Source organism: Capsicum annuum, chromosome 4 (genome assembly GCF_002878395.1).
Source record: "Capsicum annuum cultivar UCD-10X-F1 chromosome 4, UCD10Xv1.1, whole genome shotgun sequence".
In the NCBI taxonomy this organism is placed as follows: domain Eukaryota; kingdom Viridiplantae; phylum Streptophyta; class Magnoliopsida; order Solanales; family Solanaceae; genus Capsicum; species Capsicum annuum.
The window spans coordinates 153,819,238-153,844,607 of record NC_061114.1 but is presented as its reverse complement, the minus strand read 5'-3'; positions in this window follow the sequence as shown (position 1 = coordinate 153,844,607).

Sequence of the window (25,370 nt, the reverse complement as noted above, 5' to 3'; positions counted from 1 at the left end):
TTTTGAGTGAGGAGAGTGTATTTTTAGTGAAGAGTGGCTGAATCACGTGTTAAAGGGCTTAAATGGGGGTGGGAAGTCGACCTTTTTAACCCTAGATGCGTCATTTAATTTCAGTAAATTTTCCCTAACTAAACCCTTAGAGCGATGTGGTGCTATCATGCCATGTCAATGGAATTTGACAATTGGGAAACTAAGGGATGGTGCAACGCGGAGCCATCGCGCTGCCCCTTCTTTTATGACTTGGAACTTTAGTGGGACACGGAGGAAATTGTGCCAAGACACTGGAAAAAGGACAATTATGAATTTGAGACCTGGGGAGATGTGCCATAATGTGGACCCATACTGGGATTTGCCAAATGCCATTTCCTCTTGTGGCGCGGTGCGCCACTGACTAATATGGCCTTATTTTTTTATGGGAACTTAAAATAATCATAACTTTTGACTCGGTTATCGGATTTGGGCGAATCTTATATCGATGGAAAGCTTATAGAATTTTCCATATGACAAAATGTGAAAATCTTGAGAATTTATCATGGAATAACCATCATTCAATTTAGAAGCTAATACTATACATTCTTGATATGAAATTTGTTAGGAAAAGTATGGGGTATTACAAGTTGCATCCCAGCTCAAGATCAAGCTACAGAGCCATCAATAGATCCTATTATTTCTATTGATAAAAAAATATCTTTAGAAATTTAACCACCATAGCACTAGGGGTTGAAGGTAGCCTAGACCTCATCTGGGTTTATATTATATTCAATTTTCCATGATGTATTGGTTTAGCTATTAGTGTTAGTTAGTGGTCTATCAAATAATGGAGCTTATCTAGTAGCACAGAGTTTTATTGATATAGGGGAACAACCTACAACTGTACTTCCTAGAGTAGAGGTCCTGCTAGAATTGGTAATCCCAAAATTGGCAGTAGTCAAGCTAGTTATATATATAGTGGAGAAAAAGATGCTAGGCTAATTTCAGAGATTGAATCTACCTAGGTTTCTCGAGATTCCTGGCGAGGATGCTTATGAGTTTCTTACTCATTGTGAGAATAGGCTACATAATTTGGGGTTGGGAAAGTTTCATGGAGTATATTTTACTACTTATCAGCTAGAAATAGCAACAAGGAGGTGGTAGAGAGGTTATCTTTATTTTAGGCCAGCTGGATCACTACATAGTGTTAAATCCAGTTCTTGAAACTTTCTTCCAGAAGTACATGCCTTGCAACTTTCCTAACGCTTAAGTGATGAGTTTTCAACATTAAGACAAGGTTTTATAATTGTTCTAGATTAGTGGGTGAGATAATAAAATCTAGCAAGGCATGCCACTATGATTTTTCCTTCAAAGAAAGAGAAGATTCAATGCTTTCTTAGAAGGTTGAGGCTGCCTCTCCATAAGGCTACTCAGAGTTAGGTAACTTTGTGGACCACTTTTACTAAGATTTCTAATCATGTATATTTTATAAAGGAGATAAAACATGAGGCCTAAGGGAGAAATAATAATAAGGCCATTTTTTGAGTAGTTACAGTCGAAGCCTCAGTGTCTCATAGTTTAGACTATGAGGATTTAATGGAAGGTACCCCTAGTATCAGCCTTATTAGTATTAAGGTAAGACTAGTAGGCCCATTTAGTAAACTATTTAGATATTATATGGGGGCCATCTTGGTTATAGTAGTTAAGGTGGTTAGAGAAGTATTTAGTAATCGAGGGGTGCACATTTAGTGTTATCAGGATGAGGTATCTATTTTAGATTGGTTAGACTATCCAGATAGATCAGAGAGTCAGGGGCATGTTATAATTATAGTATTATTGGTCACTTCCCTCATGAGTGTCCCCAATGTGTATTATTCAACCTTTTATTAAAAGTGTGCTACTGATTAGTTTAGTACCACCACCAGCTAGAGGCGGTATGCAGGGTCATAGGGGTGGTCCCTAGAGTTTCAAAAGTGGTCCTTAGGCATGTAAGACATGTGGTTAGGTAGACACCCAATCCAGTACCAAATAGTGACATTTATATATTATACATTATAGGTCAGAGGCTGGGAGTTTGTTTTTTGGGATAAAAGGTATTATATTAGTATGCCATCAACCAACTTCTACTTTATTATATCCTAGATCTACATTTCTTTATATTTCTTCTTATTATGCACCATTGTTGGGTTTATCTCGGGAGTCTTTATAAGTGTTATTTTGTGAAACTATCCTTATAGGTTATTCTTTAGTTGTGGATTAGGTATATAGATTTTGTTTTGTGTCTCCTTGAGAGAATGAATCTCATGTGAATCTTATTGTGTTAGATATGATGGATTTCCATATGATTCTAGGCATGGATTGGTTATCCCTGTAATGTGGTGTTGTATTACTTTGTTAAGATCATGACCCTAGCCATGCCTAGCATTGCCCCAATTGTGTGGTACGGTTCCTTTAGCCACGTGATGATAAGGATTATTTCTTTTATTTAGGCTAGGACACTAATATCGAGGGGTTGTGAGTCATTCCTTGTTTATGTGTGAGATATTAGTGTGGTGAGTCCTCTGCTTGACTTTATCCTATTGGTCATGATTTTTTTGATGTTTTCCCTTATGACCTACCTGCATTTCTTTTTATCACAACATAGAGTTTTCTATGAACCTCAAGTCAGGAACCCAACCTAATTCTATGGCTCCTTATTATATATCTTCTCTCTAGCTAATAGGGTTAAATATTTAGGTTTTGGATCTTCTAGGTAAGGGTTTCCATCAAAACTAGTGGGTTGCCTTAGGGTGCTCTAGTTTTTATTTTTGAAAAAGAAGGACATTTTCATGCATATGTATATCAACTATATACATTTAAGAAAGGTGATAGTGAGGAATAATTATCGTATGACTTATATCAGTAATTTATTTGGCCATCCTAGGGTGCAACAATGTTTTCTAAGACTGATTTGAGATCTACTTACCAACATTTGAGGATTAGGGTTGGGGACATCCCTAAAAAATATGTAGGAGTTATTACAGCCAATATGAGAGCCTGGAGAAATGTTTCACATCTACCAATGACCCAACAGCATTTATGGACTTGATAATATTTTAGGCCTTATTTGGAATCCTTTATGAACATTTCCATTGATGACATTCTAGTTTATTAAAGAGTAGGGTGGAGCATGAGCAACATTAGAAGACTGTGCTCCATACTTTGAGAGATCATAGGCTTTATACCAAATTCTCGAAGTGTGAGTTCTAGCTTGAGTCTGAGATTTTTAGGGGAACATAGTGTCTAAGGATGGTATTTTGGTGGACCCGGTGAAGATTGGGCTATTAGTGATTAGGCTAGGTGTACATCTCCTACAGAGGTTAGTTGTTTTATAGTTTTAGAAGGATACATAAGATGGTTAATTATGAGTTTTACTACTACTGTGGCCCTTAAAACTAGATTGACTAGGAAGGAGTTTCCATTTTAGTGGTCTACGAGTTGTGAGGTAAGTTTTTTCAAGCTCAAAGATTGGCTAACTTTAGCTCTTAATTTGTCTCTTTTAGTTAAGGATGAGGGGTTAATCATCTATTATGATACTTCTGGTGTTAGTTGATGGAATTTTGATGCAGTAGGTCCATGTTATTGCTTTTGTATCGAGTCAGTTAATGGTGCACAAGACAATTGCTATATTCATGGGTTAGAGTTGCCAGCGATTGTTTTCATGCTTAAGATTTAGAGGCATTACTTGTATGCTTTTTGTTGTGGGATGTTTAATGACCATCATAGTCTTCAACATATTATGACCCAATGGTATCTTAATTTAAGGCAACATAGATGGATTGAGCTACTGAAAAACTATGATATTTCTATTTTATACCATTCGAGCAAGGTGAATGTAGTAGCAGATGCCTTAAGATGGAGGGAAGTGAGTAGGTAGCTTGGCCTTCTTTCCAGTAATAGAGTGTCCATTGTCTTTGGACATTCTTTCCTTAGCTAACTTGATTGTTTTACTTGACATTTCTAATCGTAAGATGATACTTTATAGTGTTGAGGCTAGATCTACCTTTTTGGAGTAGATTTAGGGTCTTTAGTTTGAAGATGGCAGGCTTTATAGCATTCGACATCATGTGTTGAGAGGTGATTCCAAGAGGGCTACTGCTACGACTCAAACCAGGGCCTAGTCATGATAGGTATCTTAAGCCCATTGTGGGCTAGAGACCACCCCTAGCCTAACCTTTAGAGCACCATATAACAAACAACGAAAGCTAACAAAAGTAGTAAATAAAATAGATGAATAAAAAAAATCAAAGAATCTAAAAAAGACAACCAATCATCCCAATACTGTCCACAAAGCCTTTGAAACCAGAAGTACCAAATTGAGATAGGACATTCCCCTGATTATGACCAAAAGAATCCAAAAAAATACAAAGAAATAAAGAAAACAAGTGAAATAATTGGTCCCTCTAAAAAATAGAGGCTCACCACTTCACATCAGATCCACAGGAGTACCAAGTCATCTAACGCTGCACAAGAGCAATAGAAAAATACTCAAACCCTACATTATGGAATGATCCAGCATCCAGGTACAGTCATTGGGGCAATCACTGGACTATAACTTAGGGGAAAACGATAAAATAATGCCACTGGTAAAAATCATTCGAAACCATATGCACAACATTTATATATATACATATAGGATGTTGGTAAGGACAATGGTCCATCAATTTGATAACTTAAGCCATTATCCTAAACTATATAGCTTGCTCCATCATAAAGGCACCCACGGGCTATATAGGTCCATATCCCCTTACTAAAAAAGCCTAGTGTGTGTTCACCGCATGAACAAAGGAAATCAAGGAAAGGAAAAATACACCAAGGTGATAACCATCCAAAATATAAACTGTGCACCAAACACGCGATCACATAAACCCGCAGGTTGACAAACGTAGTTTCTAGTGTTAGTCCCCTCTGGACTAAACCTTCACGGTGAGCTATACAATTCTCTTTAAGCCCAAATTAAAATGATATGAACATAATCACAATCATTAACCGAGGAGTCTTTATTAAGGCATTTACCAACATGGTATCATCATACCACCACGCTTGCAAGCTAATTCAATTATGCTAATGTGGTCCAGTTAACCTTTTGATTCCAAGTTTTATTTAAAAACCAAATTCATGGCCACCAAGGCATTCCCAAACCATTTTTATTATCCATAAATCATCAATGCAATTAAACATTCCAAAAATAAGTTAAACCATGCAAATTTCATATTCAAAACAAAAGTTATAAAGGTAGGTTGAGTTTAATGCCATTATTAAGCCAAATTCTTATCAATTTGGGAAACTCATATTCACCACTCGAATCATTATAACTATGCACCTAGTTATCCCTAAACATCAAGTAAAACATGAATGACTTATTTAATACATGGAAAAAAAATTCAAGTAATCACAATCAAAATCCTTCAACCCAATTTCAAACCTATAAATTTAAATCACATGAATAATGATTAAAAAATGTCACAATGTGAAATTTCAAGTTAGGAATGACAAAAATACCTAAGATATACAGGAAATTGAAGGGAATTCAAAGTTTGAAGATTGAATACTAGATTTCCTTGTGAAACCCGTGTATTTCTTGCCTTGGGAGTTAGAGAGAAAAAAGTAAGTTAAATTTTTTATAACTAAAGGCAAAGAGGTCCTTTGAGCATTTTTTAAGTCATGGGAAAGAGTCAAATAGAAGGAAAAGACAAAACAAACTTAATTAAAACGTGCAAAAAAAATCAGGGAACAACCATAACGACTTGGGTAACAACTCGTGATGCATGACCACGAGTCGTGGACTGGAGTCATTAACTGAGGATAAAAAAATCTGGTCCCTCTCTGTTATGACGATGAGTCTCTCATCACGACTCATTGTATGACATCAAGAATAGTGATAAAGACCCATGGTAAGGGACAAAACTCTAGCCAACCTTCTGTTGTGAAAATGAGTCCCTCATAATAACTCATTATGTATTATAACAACTTATACCTTGGACCATTGTTATTGTAGTTTTGACATCATTTTAGAAACCTAGATAATTCAGTTACTCAACTCTTAAATGATGTAGAGATCAAGAACTTGGGGTATCAGATCCCCCCCCTCCAGGATCATTCATCCCAGAATGATGATTTAGGGCACCCTTAGCATGATAACAAAAATAATTCAAGTAGAATCCAAGGACAAATTCGAAAATAGACAAGAGGGAAATGAAAGTCATACTCTAATAAAATTTTGTGGCATACTTTTTCACACTTATCTTACCCTACTTCAAGTTCACAAACTCTATGTACTTAGACTTTCTTAATTCCTGAGGGACGAATTAATCAAGAAAAGCACATAAAGACTCATACCACACTTTTGACTCATCATCATCTCACATCATTGCTTTCCACTCCTCATACCACTAGTAAGACACATTCGTTAACTGATCTGCAACAAACTGTACACCTTCAGTATTAGTAGCATGCATTACCCAAAGATTTTCTCCATCTCATAAATAAACCCCTAAGGATGCTCCTCAATCTTAGATCCTATAGACGTTGGGGGATACAATCTCATAATAAGCCAACTCAAGTGACCTTAGATGAATTAATAACAGAACCAAATGATCAAGTCGATGAGACTGCAATGCTACCAATTAAGCAAGAATATAAATAGACTGATGGAACTCCGCATTTGATAAATCTCCGTGAGGTGATTGAGCATAAGTATCACTAGCTCTAGAAGCTAGAAGGAGACTAGTAGGTACTTTTGGAACCCCATATGGAGAGATACAGTTAGGAACAGAGACCCAAGACTTAGTCTACACTTCATAAACTGGGTGGGTTCTCTCCATATTTTCCTCAGATGGGAAAGAGATTCTAGCAGAGTTTCTATGATCATTAGATCTTTGGGGAGGCATGATCTAAAATACGAGTAAACCTAGAGTTAGAGAATTTTCAGGATAACTAGACCCTCTTAGTATAAACTAGAACACAAAAAAAAAACATTCCAAAATTCCTTGTAGCCTCTCAGTTTTTTGTATGGTACGCTACACACCCATAAAAGGGACTTTACTCAACATAGCTTTGTGGACACCAGTAAACCTGAACCGTGCCCTGATACAAAGATTGTCATGATACGAATTAGAGCATAGTCGTGATTGGTATCTCATGATCGTTGTGGGATGGAGACCCACCCCTTAGCCTAAACTCCAAAGAACCATATAAGAAATAGTGAAATCCAAACAAAATAGTAAATAAAATAGATGAATCAAATAAAATCTAAGAATTTAAATAAAAAATCCAATCATCCCAATACTAACCACAAAGCCTCTAAATCCCAAAATACCAAATCGAGTCGGGACATGCCCCAAAATATAAACAAAAAAATCCAAGAAAAAATACTAAGAAATGAAGAAAATAAGTGAAATGACTATGCCTTCTGAAGGATTGATGATCAACACTTCATAGTAAATCCATGAGTGCCAAGTCACCTTACACTACACAGGTACAATAGAAAAATCCTGAGATGCTTCATCATGAAATGATGCAACGTCCAGGGATGGTCAGTGGGAAAAGCACTAGCATGTAACTCAGGGGAAGTGATAAAATAATGTCATTTCTAAAAATCAATCAAAAACACATGCGCAACATTACTAAGTACATATATCGGATACAGGGATATGGACAAAGTTCCATTAATATTATTGTTTAAACTATTATCCTGAACTATGTAGCTCGCTCTATCCTAAAGGTATGCTTGGGATATATGGGTCCAGCTCCCCCTGCTGGAAGGGCCCTAATTCATGTTAGCTTCACAAATCAAGAAAATTGAGGAAAGGATAAATGCACAAAGGTGATAGCTATCTAGAATATAAAGTATGCACCAAGAACACGGTAACATAGACCCCCACATCGGCAAATGTGGTTTCCAGTGTTAGTCCCCCAAGACTTCACCTTTATAGTGAGCTACACAATTCCTTTTAAGCCTAAATTAAAGTAGTTTTAACCTAATGCCAACCATTAACTAAGGAGCCTTTATTAAGACATTTACTAACATGGTATCATTATACCACTATGCTTGCAACCAAATACAATCAAGCCAAACCAGTCCATTAACCATTTGACTCTCAAGTTCCATTTAAAACCAAAGTCATTTCCACCAAGGGAATTGAAAAATTATTTTTAGTGTCTATTTCCCTTTAATGCAATACAATATTCCAAAAGTAAGTTAAACCATGCAAATTTCATATTCAAAACCAAAGTCATAAAGGTGGGTTATGGTTAATGCCATTATCAAGCAAAATTCTCATCAATTTGGAGAAGCACATGTTTCCCATTCCAGTAATTATAACCATGCACCTAATCATCCCTAGAACATCTATTAAAACATGAATAACTTATTTAATACATGGGAAAATCATTCAAGCAATCACAATCAAAATCCCTCAACTGAATATTAATCCCATCAAATAAACCATTTGAATAATGATTAAATAAATAACATAATGTGAAATTGAAAGTTAGGGATGAGAAACATGCCTGAAATATACAAGAAATCAAAGGAAATTTGATGTTTTGAGCTTGAATTCTAGATTTACTTATAAAATCCTAGTATTTCTTGCCATGTGATGAGGTGGAGGATCAGACATTCCACAATTATAGATCCAAAAATTATTCATTAGATGAAGGACATTAACCACACTTAAACATTCTCATTAGACAAGGGAATTTAACCATACCCTTATATTCACAAAGCAAGGGATTTTATCAACACATATAATTCTCCATTAGGCAAGCGACTCTAACCTTATGCCTGGTCACTGTGCATGGAGCTCTATCCCTTTACATATTTAGTTTTACAAAGGACTCTAACCACAAGCCATATTATATAGGGTACTTTAACCCCAAGCCATTTCATTCAGCGAGGTATTTTGACCTCAAGAGATATCTTCATGGAATGGACTTTAACCTCAAGCACTTTGATTAGTCAAGGGACTCTAACCTCGATCCATCAGGAGTATCATTAGTCAACATTGGGACTTTAACCCTTTCTCCATAATCGACGTCTATTCAATACCACATATAGGGACTTTAACCTATCTGTCAATCAAACACTTCAATAGCACAATGCCTCAATTCAATTTAATTTATATCCATCAAGACCCTTACAACCCATTCACTCCTTATCAACAATCCCATACCACATCTTAGTTCAAGCCCAATTCAATTTTATATTTGGGAACTTTGACCCCTTTTTAACCATTGAATCAACAAGATCATAATTTAATAAATTACAAGGCTAATAACACATTACAATGACATTAATTCACCATTCGTACTCATTAGTCAATTCCCCTAGTTCAAAACATTGTCAACATGTAACTAGATATTTTACTTAGACATTTTTACAAATACCTTATGTGCATGACTTTATCAAGGCCACATTCATGGTAGAATTCATCAATGTTAGGGTTACTCAAGAACCATTGGTTAAACAACATACAACAAGAATCCACATAAACAAACCATTACCAATAACATGCATACATACAAGTCTAAGAAAGAATCATCATTATTCATCATTAGACAACAAAACCCTTATTATTTGATTTAAAAATCACCATTTAAAATTTTTAATACATGTGTGAGATACATGGTTTTTGATTTATTAAAAAAGGGAAAGAGTTACATTCCTTAGAAAACTTGATTCACCCAAGAAACTTGACTTCACTTTGCTCCTAGATGGACACCCTTGAACCCTAGCCTCCAATTCTTCACAAATTATGTTTGAGAGAGAGGTTTGAATGTTTGATCCACTCAAAGTCTGTTTGAGAGGCCATACACACTTATATAGTGAGGGTACCTAGGGGTGGTGAATGACCACAAGGTCCTCAACTAAAAGATGGAAAAAAATCATTTAGGTGGGTGTGAGTCACTTGAGTCAATAGTACTCTAGGGTAGAGTGGTACCCTAAATCATACCCTAGGCTTATCCTAGGTCATATATACTGGTTAGGGTATTTCTATACACCTTTAAATCATACCCAAAGTGTATACCTCATGCCATAAATTGTACATAACACTAGTACCAAAAATAGTCGACTTCAAGTGTAAGACACCACTCTATACAACTCTGTTGGGTATGACTCGTACCTTAGTGTATGATTGGGAGGGATAAATCATACCTAGGACAGTGAATAAATCCACACATACTACCTAGGGTATGGTAAGGGGTCACCAACTCGAATCCAAAGGGTACGAGTAGTTTCCTTAGCTGTACCAAGTCCAGAGACATCAAATGAGGGAATTTTTCAATGGCTCAAAGTCTAGATGTTGCACTGATATACTTGTGCCCCCTTCATTGATTAAAGTAGTAGTAGGATCAACTCACTAACTAACAAAATCAAACTTTCATACTTAGCCTCTCAATAGGTTCGATAAAAATAGAAGGACCCTTAGAGTGGGCTATATCAGAAGAAGTAGGTAGCTGTACTTGATGCAGCATAATCAGGTTAGCCACATCCTTACTCATATCAATATATGCCATACGAGTCACCCAATCCAATAATCCACCTCAAGAATAGGAGACACTTTATTCGTATCACATAATTGCTACAAAAAACATGGAAAGGAAAGGGTGGGGAACTTGCTAAATGCTCTCTCATGGATCATAGTATAGATCCATCTAGCAAAATCAATATCATAACTAGCTATCAAGATGGCAATCAATATTATACTATACCAAGTGAGAATGTTGTCTTTAGATGTTCAACTTAAATAATGTCTCACTATTTTCCACAAAAACTTTGCTGTAAAGTGCAACGATGCCTTCTTAATCTCCCCCTTCCCCTCAACCCAAGGGGCATCAGTACCTATCTACATAATCTACTCATCTACCCATCTATATAGGTCTACTCTTTGTGCTCTATGATCAATATCCCTCATCATGTGCCTACTCTACACTAACCTCATATGGTAGTCAAATAAAGTTGTGGTGGCCGACGCCATATACTCTAGCCCACATAATACTCACCTGACTACCTCCTTAAATGTATCAACCTTAACCTCTTTGACTAGTATGTGTGGGTCTATGGTTGATGTTTAAATTCTCTACATTTATCTAGGGTAATCAAGTAAATCTATAATCTTTAGGACGTAGAGAACTCCCAGACAATCATCAGGCTATACAAACTAGAAGGCTAGGTTTTCCACCCAAGTCAATATCTCTCAAATAAAGCCTTCAAGTCTGGAGCTCCTACCAAACTAGAAAACTCATCCTATTGTCAACCGTACTCAATAATAAAGCTATCTCTATCTTAAATCTAATGCCTATCCTCAACATACCATCTCATATTAATATAAGCTAGTACAACTGCGAAGACGTGCGTGGAGTCTAACTCTTAAGCAGTAGGTTCTGAAGATATATCCTAAGTACCTTGAGAAGTGTCCTGAGTACCCTAAGATAAAGATGAAAAAATCTCCTATGTAACCTGAGCTGCATTATCACTCTCATCAGAGTGAGGTGCAACTAAACTTTATGTAGACTCACCCTTAACTAAATTAGATGCAGACTCCAACCACTCCTCCTCTCATGAACCTGTACCTGGCTCAACCTCCTTATTAAAAATATAAGTCGAGTATTCTCTTTCTTATCAGATTAGGAAGAGTGTAGATGTTAAGTAGTGAAAGAATTCATCTAGAGCCTAGTAAGAATAAAGCATGCTAATGAAGTTTTTAACCCTGAATGTGGTGCCAGTAGTGGTGCAGGCTGAGAGCCTAACCAAATAGAAAATGCTACAGCTTGAGTGCCCAATTAAAAAACTATTCTGATTGTAGCCTGCCTTTTTACCCAACCCCAAATCTGGCATGAAACCAAGGATGTATTGTCTGGTCTCATTGGGTACTCCTAAATAGATCTTCTCTGCTGAGGGATTTATTTCTTAGTCTGGTCTGGTCTCCATTCTTATGAGTATCTTTGGGTACCATCATAAAGAAAGAGTTTTTAGTTATTTATACACAATATCAAAATAAGGAAAAGAAAAAAAAATTTGAATATTCAAGGTAGAGGCTACCTATGATCCTTATTTATGGGCCATAGGTAGTACCTATGGGGCCATAGGTACCCATCATAGGTACCAAATAAAGACCTGAACCTTCAGGCCCTTAAGTGTGATACCTATGAGGCCACCTATGAGCTCGTACGTGCCACTTACTAGCTCGTAAGTAGCTTCTGTAAGTACCAACTGAGAGTAAGTCAGATATTCCTCAATATTTCTACCAACAATTATAATTTCAATCTCTAGACCAATTTCAAAAACTACAACATGAAACAAGTCAATTTTCTCAGGTACTTTAGGTTTTGTTCTCATTATTGAACTTTTATTTTAAATTTTATTTGTGAACATATATTTTCTAAACCAAAAATCATATAAAAAATTAACTTTTACCAATTTTAGGCTTTAAAAATTTCAAGAACTATGAGAATTCCACAATTTCAGGTTTATTTCAAGTAGTATCTCAAGTTCAATAGTAGAGAATAAGTTTTTGAATGAAGATTTTGGAAGTAAAATATGAACACTAGATTTTTGCCCTAACTTCTATTAATATGTGTGCAAGTGTGGTGTTTTTAAGAGGGGTTTTTCCTATAATACAAAGGAGTGGGAGTTGGAGAGTGCTAGTTTAATATGGAGGTTTGAGTTTAAAGGGGTTTGGGGCATTAAAGGGTCATCTATGAGATTTAAAATTTGATGGTAGGCCAATTTGGGTCAGGTCTACAAGGCCCAACACTAACAATTTTAAAAAATTAGGCCATTGTGCAACCCTACCTATGACCATACTTATGAGCCATAGGTAGTACCTACACCTCCTATAAGTAGGGGTCAAACATTGATCCTAAACTAAAATTCCCTCTAATTTTGATGAACCTAACCTACAAGGTAGTAGGTTGTACTTATAGGACCATTAGTAGGGTTTGTAAGTACAAATTTAGAGACCTAAAACTTCTTTTTATTCCCACGACCCAACTTATATACTGTGGGTTAGACTTACTACAGCGTAAGTAGGGTTGCAAGTCCACTTTCCTATACTTATCTAAATATTTATGTTTTTACTTTTTTTTTCTAGGTGTTTATCCATCCTTTTAACCTACAAAGCTGAAACAATGTGAATACTAAACCCTTGAGTTACCTCTCTAGCAATACTTGATTTATCCTTGTGGCACAACGTGGCTATGTTGGATACTCAAACTTTAGAAACAATCCCAAGGGTTATCTTCCATGAAGTTCTTAATGTAAAGTAATAGCATAACTCAGTTGTATAACACCCTAAATTTTGGTCCATGAAAATTCCCTGAGTTTTGAGCTTATTGCCATGACTACAACTCATCATATAAGTCGTAAAGTGTCTATATGGGTCTTAAGACCCCAATCATAGCCTAACCAGTGAGCTTTCATAAAGTTTATATTATGATTATAACTGGGGCTTGGAGTCATAATGAGTCTATACGATTTGTAGTGTACTAATCATAGGGCGACCAGTGTGTACGTCAAATGCTTCTTAGTTATAACTAAGACCTTACGAGTCGTAAGGTCACTTAACAGGTTGTACGGTCAATAGATAGGTGTACCTCAGCTACTGTCTAGATTATGACTCATGATGATAAGTCATAGCGAGTCCTTAAGAGTTATATAGTGACCCATAGTCACTGATCATAAATTTTTCTTCTTTTAGTGATGAGAATCATGGACATTTTCCCCCTTTACCCACTTAAGACCCACGACCATAAATCACCTTTGGGGAATTATTTTCATTACTTATCAAGCATAATATCTCTCTCAAACTCTCTTAAATCTTTAAGGTAAGAACAAGCTAGGGTTCCTCAAAGTTGGTCATTTAAGGTTTCAAGGGCTGATTTCTCTCCATAAGTTTCTATACTTTTTAGTATGTTACTCTTCTCCAAATCTTATTTATGAAATCATATGTTTTAAATGGTTTATTTATATGAATTTTAATGTGGGTTTTGATCTGGGTTAAGGATTTGGAATGGTTTATCTTTGAATTATTTTCCCATTGTTTTTATGAGTTATTCATTCTTTGAATTAGATGTTTATGAAACTAATTAGGTGCATGGCTATGGGAATTGGAGTAGGGGTCGAGGCTTTTCTCCAAATTAATGTTTTGAACTTCGAATTGGTTTTAAATAATTGTGTTCCCTCAACCCACTAGTGCAAATTACTTTGAATTATGGAATTTTCACTTGGTTTAACTTACTCATATATACTTTTGGATTACATAAATAGTTGTATAATGAACGTGGATTTTAAAGGCCTTGTTGGCCGTGTTTTAGCTAAAATTAAAACCTTAGGGGTCGAGGTATTCGCCTATGTTGATTTGATAAATTGAGTGGGGTCAAGGCATTACCAAATTTGATTTAATTAACAATAAGGTAGAGTCATTCCCCTAAGATGGTGGAATATAATGATAATGGCATAAGGTAAGCTTGCAAGTGTAAGGGTGTGACGATACCTAGGGTCTGCCATAATATGTAAATCCATGGTTCAATAAAAGATTTCTGTGAAACTTATTTTAATATAGGCTTAAAGAGGGTTATGTATCTAAGACAGGAAGGAGTGAGTCTTGAAGGACTTGTACCAAAAACTCATATTTGCTAGCGTGAATGTTAGACTTGATGACTATGTGATTGTGATTGTGAGGGTTGGTCTTGATAATTGTAGATTGTGAGGGTTGGTCTTAATTACCATGAGGGTTTGTCTTGATGACCATGTGATAATGGAAAACACACACTAGGGCCCTTCAGTAGGGAGAGCTAAACCCATCTAGTCCGTGGGTGCCTGGTTATGACGGTTGAGCTACATAGTCCAGGCTAATATTTTACTGGAATGCTAAATCATGTTCCCTATCCTAGCATATTGTGTATATATATATATATATATTTACAATGTGTGTATGTGGATTTTTACTATAGTTTTGACTTGACATTTTGTTATCCCCGTCCCGAGTTATATGCTAGTGCTAAAACTACTAACCATCTTCAGATGTTGTATCCTTATGAGATATAGCAACTGGAGACACTTTTACTTTTCCTATACAACAATAGGAATTTAGGTTGTTAGCAGTTTGCTTAAAGTACCGACCCTCGTTGAGTTCTATCAATTCCTATCGATCCTCCTCGGGATTCTTGAGTTGATGATGATCATGCCCTAATACCCTATGGAAATATTTCTAATGTTGTGTTACATAAGTTTATTTATCTGCTGACATAGTTGATGACTTCTTAATTTCATTAGCTTGATCGTGTTGATTCTGTTGCTCTATTTTCTGAGGCCACTAGGGTTGGCCAGTTTATGAGGCTAAATCCCCCAACCTTTACTGGATCTAAGGTTGAAGAGAATTCTTAAGGGTTCACAAATGACATAGAATTTTTTTGAGTGATACACGCTTTCGACTTGAAGGTTGCAAAGTTTGCCGTATATTAGTTGAAGGCTGTAGAATATCAGTGGTATGAGGAGTGACAACTACTGAGTGGAGATAATGTTGAGTTAGTTATATGGGATGATGTCTCTTGTGTTTTTTTATTGATTTTATCCTCAAAAGTTAAGAAAGGTGAAGCTGAGGAGTTTGTGAATCTAAAATAGGGCAAGATGAGCATAAAGAAGTATGCCTTAAAATTTCATCAATTATCTTGTTATGCTTCAAAATTGGTGTCTTCTATGAGGGATAAGATGAGAAAGTTCACTTTGGTCTTATCTCGAGGCTTAGTGTTAGAGTGTAAGGCCGCTTTATTGATAATGACATGGATATCTCTAGGCTTTTAGTGTATGTGCAATAGGTTGAATAAGAGAAGAAGAAACATGTTGAAATAGGGGGAACACATAGTAAGAAATTCAGGTATTCTGAGTAGGGTGGAGGTTACCAGAATAGTGGTAGAGATGGAAAACAATGGTCAAAGAAAAAGTAGGGAAATTTTGGTTCTTGTTTTATGACTTGTGCTCTATATCCTAAACCATTTAGTGATTCTCTCTTTTAGAGTAATAGTGGGTTTAAATCATAGAGTGCCCAATCTCTGGCAAGTAGTACCCAATCAGCTCTATTATATCCTTCTTAAAGATTTTATGTGCAGTTGCACCATGATTTTAATGATAAGAGGAGGAATAAGTGTTTTAGATATGACCAACAGGGTCATATTCAGAGGAACCATCCTTCCAATGATGTTGCTATTAGGGATAATAAGGTTTCGGTTGCTGCTTTTCAGCTCTTGAATCAAAAGGTGCTATTTGAAGTACCAACACTAGTTGAAATCATCTATATTCTTTTGACACCCATAAGGACTCCAAGGCACCTCCTGATATTGCCATTGGTATGCAATAACTCTTCTTTAATGACGTGTATTACTTTCTTAATCCGGGGTCTACTCTTTCTTATGTGGCCTCTTATGTGGATATTCATTTTTGTTTAGGTCCTAAATATATTTTTGATCCTTTTTCTATGTATACTCAAGTGGATGACTCTATTATGACTTAAAGTCTACAGGGTATTATTATATCTATCTATAATAGGGAGACATTATTAGATCTAATAGAGTTGGACATGTTAGACATTAATCTTATTTTTTAATGGATTGGATTCATTCATGCTATCCCTCTCTAGATTGTCGTACTCCTAAGGTCATTGTTAAATTTCCTAACGAATCTGTTATAGAATGGGAAGGTTCCCTAGTGCCTAAGAGAAGGTTCATTTCTTATCTGAGAGCCCAAAAGTTAGTTTGTAAAGGGTGTCTTTATCATTTGGTCTAGGTTAAAGATTCTAACTCAGAAGGTCCTCATTTGCAATCCATTCTCATGGTTAATGAATTTCCTAAAGTCTTTTTAATGATGTCCTTGGTATTCCTCTCAATAGGGAAATAGACTGTGGGATTGATCTTCTCTCGAATATTCGTTCTATCTCTATCCCTCCTTATAGAGTGGCTCTGGCTGTAATGAATGAACTTAGGAGCAGTTGAAAGATCTTTTTTATAGAGGTTTTATTCACCCAAGTGTTTTCTTGTGTAGTTTTCCTATTCTTTTCATACGCAAGAAAGATGGTCCCCTTTGGAGGTGTATAGATTATCGCTAGTTGAATAAGGTAATGATGAGGAAATATTATCCTCTTCCTAGAATTGATGACCCATTTGACCAACTTCAGGGTGCAAAGTAATTTTTTAAAATTGATCTTTGGTTGGGTTATCCGCAGTTGAAGATTAGTGAAGTGGAATCCCTAAGACAATTTTTCATACCCGATATGTCATTTATGGGTTCTTGGCCATGTCTTTTGGGTTGAATAATGCCTCAACAACATTTATGGATCTTATGAATTTGGTATTCTATTATTTTCTAGACTGAATCATCATTGTGTTTATTAATGTCATCCTGGTTTATTCTAAGAACGAGGAAGACAATGCCAATTACCTCTATATAGTATTGCGTACTTTGAAAGATCAATAGTTGTATGTTAAATTTTCTAAGTTTGAATTTTGGTTAAATAATATAGCCTTTCTTGGTCATGTTATTTCTAGTGAAGGGATCATGGTGGATCCACAGAAGGCAAAGCCGTTAAGAGGTAGCCTAGACCCACGACTCCAACCAATATTCAGAGCTTTTTGGGTTTAGCCAGTTATTATAGGAGGATTGTGGAGAGTTTCTCTTTGATTGAAGGATAATTTGACTTCAGCTTTGATTTTAGCCCTATCCGAGGGAACTGATGGTTTCGTTGTATATTGTGATGCATCCCGTGTAGGACTAGGTTGTGTGTTGATGCTGCATGGAGGGGTAGTGATGTATACTTCTGGGTAGCTAAAGGCCCATAAAGTTATTCGACTCATGACTTGGAATTATTAGGTATGGTTTTTGCTTTAAAGAATTGGCACCATTACTTACATGGAGTTCATGTTGGCATGTATTCAGGTCATAAGAGCTTGCAGTATGTGTTCACACAGAAGGAGTTAAATCTCAGTCAAAGGAGATGGCTTGTTTTATGCAAGGATTATGATATGAGTGTCCACTATCATCCTGGGAAATATAATGTGGTTGTTGGTGCTCTTCACAGGTTATCTATGGGGATCTTATGTTATGTTAATAAGGAGAAGAAGGGTTTGGTGAAGTATATTCACTATTTGGCTAATCTTGGAGTTTGTGTTTTTGATTTTCAGGATGATGGGGTGATTATTTTGAAAATGGTGAAGTCTTCTCTCGGTACTAAGGTAAAGAAAAAGTATGCTTTTGATCCTATTTGATGCATATTAAGGAAAATATGGGTCGATTGAAAGTCTTGGCTTTCAAGATTGGTGGTGATGGTATCCTAAGGTACCAAGGTAGATATGCCTAATTTGGTGGCTAAGTGCATGGCTTGTTAGCATGTAAAATTGGAGCATTTGAGGCCTGTTAGTTTTTCTTAATAGATTGAGTTTCCCATATGGAAATGGGAAGTGATTAATATGGATTTCATTATCGGTCTTCTACTGTCTCAGAGTCAGTATGACTAGATTTGGGTCATCATGGATGGAATGACTAAGTCTTCTCATTTCATGCCAGTAAAGACTATTTATTCAATTGAGGATTATGCTAAGCTTTTAATTCAGGGGATCGTCAAGTCACATGGTGCACCTCTTTATATTATATCTTATCGAGGTATGTAGTTCTCTTCTCACTTTTGGTGCTCTTTTTAGAGAGATTTGGGAACTAAGGTGAACCTTAGCACCTCTTTCTACCCTTGAATGGATGGTCAAGAAAAAAGGACTATTCAAACTATGGAAGATATGCTAAGGGCCCGTGTGATTGACTTTAGTGGTAGTTGGGTAGATCATTTGCCTCTCATGTATTTTGCATATAATAACAACTATGACTCGAGTATTTAGATGACCCCATTTGAGGCTTTTTATGGTAGTAGGTATAGGTCTCCCATTGGGTGGTTCAAAGTTGGCTAGACTATATTGTTTTGTCCTAAATTAGTTCCTCAAGACATAAATAAGGTAAAGGTTATTAGGGATAGGATTAAGATTGCCTAAAGTCGCCAAAAGCCCAATTGGATGTGAGGCGTAGGAGGTTGGAGTTTGATGTTGTTGATTGGGTATTTTTGAAGGTGTCCCCCATGAAGAGAGTGATGAGGTTTGGGAGAAAAAGGAAGCTCAGTCCCCGATATGTTGGCCCTTACTTGATCTTGAGGAGAGTGGGCAACGTGGCTTATGAGTTGGAGTTACATTCTAGTTTGGGTTCTATCCACCCGGTCTTTCATGTTTTAATGTTAAAGAAGTTTATGGGCGATGTTTCCTTGGTTATTCCTTTGGATAGTGTTGCTTTTTAGATTCCATGTCTTATGAGGAAGTTTTGGTGGAGATTTTTGATAGGCAAGTCCGCCTTTTGAGGAATAAGGATGTGTCTTTGGCGAAGGTTCTATGGAGGACTCATAGGATTGAAGAAGCTAATTGAAAAGCTAAAGAGGATATGAAGTCCAAATATCCATTTTTGTTTTCTACCTAGGATAATCGTGCTTAAGGTGTGTCCATTTCTTAATATCTTTGTTTTCTATCCTTGTTAAAGGAAATTGTGGTTGTGTTCTTTCTTAAATCATGATAATAGATGCCCTGCTTCATCGTTTGAGGATGAATGATCATTGGGGGGGAATGTAACACCCCAGATTCAGGTCCTTGGAAAATTCCCTTAGTTTTGAGCATACTTCCATGACTACGACTCAACAAATGAGTTGTAAGGTGACTATATAGGTCTTAAGACCCCAATCGTAGACTGACTAATATGCTAGCTTAAAGTTTCTATTGTGACTACGACTGGGGTTTTTGAGTCTTAATGACTCTATACGAGTCATAATGTACCAATCGTAGTATAACCAATTGGTACCCCTAATTCTTCTGTCTTGGTTACAACTAAGACCTTATGAGTCATAGGGTCTCTTAACGAGTTATATGGTGTGAGTCGTAGGGTCATCATAGAGGGGTCCCTCAACTACTATCTGGATTATGACTTGTGGTGACAAGTTTGAGTGAGTCTTTACAAGTCGTAAAGTGACCCATAGTCACTGGCAACAAATTTTTATCTTTTAATAAAGGGCACTCTAGACATTTCCCTCTTTACCCACTTCAGAACCACAACCATAAAGGACATTTGGGGCATTATTTTCAACACTTATCAAGCATAAACACTCTTTCAAACTCTCTTAAATCCCTAAGGCAAGAGCAATCTAGGGTTCCTAAAAGTTTGTAATCTAAGGGCTTAAGGGTTGATTTCTCTCCATAATTTTCTATACTTTTAGGCACGTTACTCTTCCCCAAATCATATTTTATGAAAAGAATGCATTTTACATGGTTTATTTATATGGATTTGAATGTGGGTTTTGATATTGATTTATGGTTTTGGAATTGTTAATCCTTGAATTATTTTTCCATGATTTTTATGAGTTGTTTATGCTTTGAATTGAATATTTTTTAAATTAATGGGGTGCATGGGTATGAGAATTGGTGTGGGGGCCAAATCTTTCCCTCAATTAATGTTTTAAACTTGGAATTTATTTTGAATAATTGTGTTCCCTCAAACCACTTGTGTAAATGGCTTTGAATTGTGGAATTATCACTTAGTTTGACTTACTAACCTATACTATTGCATTACATAAATGGTTAAACAATGAACATGGATTTTGAAGCCCTTGTTGGTCATATGTTAATTGAAATTGAAACCTCGGGGGTCAAGGCATTCCCCAGAGTTAATTTGATAAACTGAAGGGGGTCGAGGCATTCCCTAAATTTGATTTAATGATCAAAGAGGTAGAGGTATTCCCCTAAGATGATGGGATATAATTAAAATATCATAATTGTAAGCTTGCAAGTGTAAGGGTATGATGATACCTGGTGTGTGACATAATATGTAAATCCATGGTTTAACAATAGGTTTCTGTTAAAATTATTTTAATATGGGATTAAATGGGGTTATGTATTCAGGTCATTTCTTGTGATTCCACTTATTTTTGCTTTTAGAGCTTTCCCATAGCTGTCCAAATCATTTATGAATTACTTGAACTAATAGTTTGGTTACCGACCAGTTCATTTGTTTTTTTAGAACTATTTCCTCATTTTGAAGTCTTCGCTGGTTCTAAATGGCCACTAATAAAAAACCTTAATAAAATAATATCAAATGTGAATTTTTACTGCACTAGCAGCTCCAAAATATCGATTATAGGTTGGTTAGACCTTTGGTTCGAGTCCCACTACACCCGATCTTGTTTCGACCTATTGGTCAAAAAATTGATTAACTAGGAATTTGGGTGTGGGGCCCATATTTGTTCAAAACAACCTCAGATAGAAAATCTGACTGTGCCAATGCATCCAAAATGTAGAAATTTATTGCATAATTTATTTGCTCATATTGGACTGAATGCATTTCAAGGCATTCGCCGAAACTTGGAAAATATTTTAAGTTTCAATTGTTATTAGGTGCAATAGAGGGTACCACGATCGTAGGGGATTTATTGCAATCGTAATGCTACGATCGTCCTGTGTGCTTGCAATCATGTGAATCAAGTACCTTGGAAGGTGTATTTAAATTCTATTTTTGGTCGAGAATTAGCCATTTTGCTATTGCTTTGAGTCCTATAAGCCCTATTAGAGTGTTTAGTCCATAAATTGAGTCTTGGGTATTGAGTGGGACATTGAATAACTAGAATATTTGTGATTATCAATGATTAGGATGGTTTGAGACTTTTGAGGTGAGACTTCGAGGTATGTATTTTCTTTAGGACTCATTGGATAGCGTTAGGGTGATTCAGGATAGGCTAAGGGCAGCCTAGAATAAGAAGAAGGCCTATGTCGACAATGGCTCTGTTCCTTAAGATTAAGATTTGATGACTATGTGTTCCTTCATATTTCTTCTATGAGGATGTGATGATATTTGTCAGGAAGGGTAAGATTAGCCCTCGATATATTGGTCCTTTTGAGATTCTCTGCGCAGTTGGTGAAGTGGCCTATGAGTTAGCCTTGCCTCCAAATTTTGCTTTTGTTCATCCAATTTTCCATGTCTCCATGTTATGGAAGTATATTACTAATCCATATCATGTGCTTAGGTAGGACTCTGTCCAGTTAGATGAGCAATTGACCTTTTTGGAGGAGCCCATGCTTATTTTGGCTAGTGATATGACGTAATTGCATACCAGAGAGATTTCTGTAGTTAAGGTTTAGTGGAGGCACTGCCCAACTAAGGAGGCCACTTAGGAGATCGAGAGTGATATTCGAGCCTAGTATCCTCACCTGTTTGAGGCTTCAGGTATATTCTTTATCTTTAATTTTTGGGAATGAAAGTTCCTTAGTAATGGATATTGTAATGACCCTTCAGGTTATTTCTCGTGTTTTGGCTTATATTTACCTTTAGATCTTTCACATAGCTTCCACAAATAATGTATGACTTGATGGAACTGATAGTTTGGTTACCGGGTAATTCATTTGTTTTTTTAGAACCATTTCCGCATTTAGAAGTTTTCGTTAGTTCCAAATGGCCACTGAGGAAAAAACCTTAGAAAAATTATATCAAAAGTGAATTCTAACTATGCCAACAACTCCGAAATATCAATTTTAAGTTGGGTATACCTTTCGTTTGGGTCCCTCTACACCCGAACTCATTTTGACCTATTCGTTAGAAAAATTGATAAATTGGAAATTTAGGTGTGGGGCCTACATTTTGTTGAAATGACCTCGGATGGAAAATTTGACTTCTCCAACACGTCTAGGAAGTCAAAATTAGTGTGGTTGTATATTTTTTTTGCTCATACTGGACTCTGAATGCATCCTAAGGCATTGGCAAAAACAGTTGTTATCTGGTGCAACAGAGGGTACAATGATCACGGGGGTTATATCACTATCACGATGCGACAATCGTGACCTATGTACTGATGATTGTGTGAATCAGGGACTTGGGAAGGGGTATTTAGATGCCCTTTTTTGTCGAGAATTGACCATTTTGCTATTGCTTTGAGTCCATAAGCCCTAATAGATTGTGTAGTGAAAGCTTGAATAATTTGCATATTCGTGATTATCAACGAATCTAAGGTATAAGTCCTTCATTTATATTGTTGAATTCTTGATTATTGTACCAAAACCCCATTTGGCTGGAGGGCATGATTTCACCCCAAATAAGCTTGATTCTCACTTGATTCTTCAGGGATATAACTCCCTAATGATATTTGAACAATAGGTTGGTCTCAAAAACTCATTTTCTGTATGTGTGACCCAGTAGGGGATTTTTGATATTGTTTTGGACCCAAAGCACAATGGTGAAATATTGATATTGATAGACTCATAATAGAGAATAGATTATGTTTTTGATAGCTTGACTCCTTGAAGAAGTTTCGAGGAAAGGAAAATCAAAGGTTATAGATTTGTGAGCTATATTCGGATTTTAGGTAGGTTAGGCTTACCCCATGTTAGATTGAGCTTTGTTATAATATAATTGTGACACCTTGTTAAGATTAGGAAGGGTTTTAGGTGGTGGAATAGTATATGGAAACGTTTGGTATTAGTTGAACCACTTAGGCTATTGAACTCATAAAGTGTGATATTGTACTTATAGTCTAGAACCTTGGTTAGTTAGACTTATTTATCTTATGAATATCATGAGAATGCTCTAGTTGTTCTAGTTAGACAGGAGTGACCTTTTTCACTTATATCAAGATGGAGTTGACCTCAGATATGTATAGTTGTGAAATTGGCCTTAGATGTTTTGGATGAATTAATAGTAATACTTGAGAAAGAATTGTACTAAGAACTAGTATGGATTGATAAACCTCTAAGACATAATTTTGACGACTTAGTCTAGTCCCAGGTACAAGTTAGACATGAAGAGATAATTTGGGATATTAGAAGCGAAACTTGAATTGCCTGAAGCTTAGACTATGTAGTTTCATTAGTGACCTATATGCTTGTTAAACACATAGAATGTGCCTTTGGTAATATAAAGGCTAACCTCTGTAAATTATTTAATCATAATATTTGTATTAGTAGTGATTTGTATAATTGGTTGCTAAATTGTTGATAATGCTTGGATATCAATGAAATGCCTTATAGATTGAACCCATGGCTATAATAGCACTTGAATAATTGGATAACTTACTATTTGAGCCTTTGATAATGTTATTCTTCATATTATGTTCAAGAATAGTGACCAAACTAAGGTTGTGCTAAGAATTCTCTTGTGCTAATAATGTGGATCATGCTAATAAAGAGGGGCTCTAAAAGGTATAATCATTTCTTGTGTTTGACCATATTAATGATTATGTTAAACCTAATAATGTATTGAGTGTTCATACCATATGAACATACATGTTTATTCACATATTAATATATTGTGTTGATAATGAATGATGAGGTATGGCGGTATATCTTTCTTTACCTCTCTTTTACTCTATCCCTCGTGGGGCTTGCATTTGTTATTAAATTGGTTGTATATATACACATATATATTGATGTCATGATGGATATTGAGGTTATGATGATTCTCGATAAGTTCGGAGGATTTATTGATGATATAATGATGCCCAGTAAGTCCAAAGAATATATTGATGTTATCATGATGTATGATAAGTTTGGAGGATATAATCATGTTATGATGATACCCTGCAAGTCCGGATGATATATTGATGATATGATGTTCGAGAAATTCGGATGATAAATTGATATTATGATGACGCCCGGTAAGCCTGGAGGATATATTGATAACATGGTGATGCCCGAAAAGTCCGGTGTATATAATAATGTTATGTATTGTAAGAATATATATGTTTATTAGTGGATTTCTATCCTATGATTACACTCGTATATGCTTTGTGGGTGTTATTTTATTCTTGGTATTGTCGGTTATCATTCTTTGATTATAATCACTTGCTAAGTGGCATGGATCATGTTAGTGCTAAATAGTGAGTCGAAGAAGAATATGCCGAATAATGAGTTAAGATTAGTTGGTAAGTGGGATCTTGTGTATAACTAAGGATTAACCTAGGTGGTATATTTTGATTTGAATAAATGGATTAACTAAGAAATATTGCCTATTAGAATGAGCTATGTGCTAACTAGTTGTCTATTAAGTGACCGCATTACTTGATAGCTAGAAGTCTAGAATACTAGTTACTAAACCTAGTTTAGTTGAAACATGTTAACTAGTAATTATGGTTGTTATGTGGCTATGGTGATAATAGGTTTAGCATTGGTGATGATTAGTGATATTGATGCCTAAGTTATAATGTTGATTAATTGTTAAATTAGGATTTATAAATTAATTTAGCTAGATAACAAGAGGCGTTAGTTGATAGATAGATAAGTGTTTAAATGATTATTTGTGGACTTTGGAT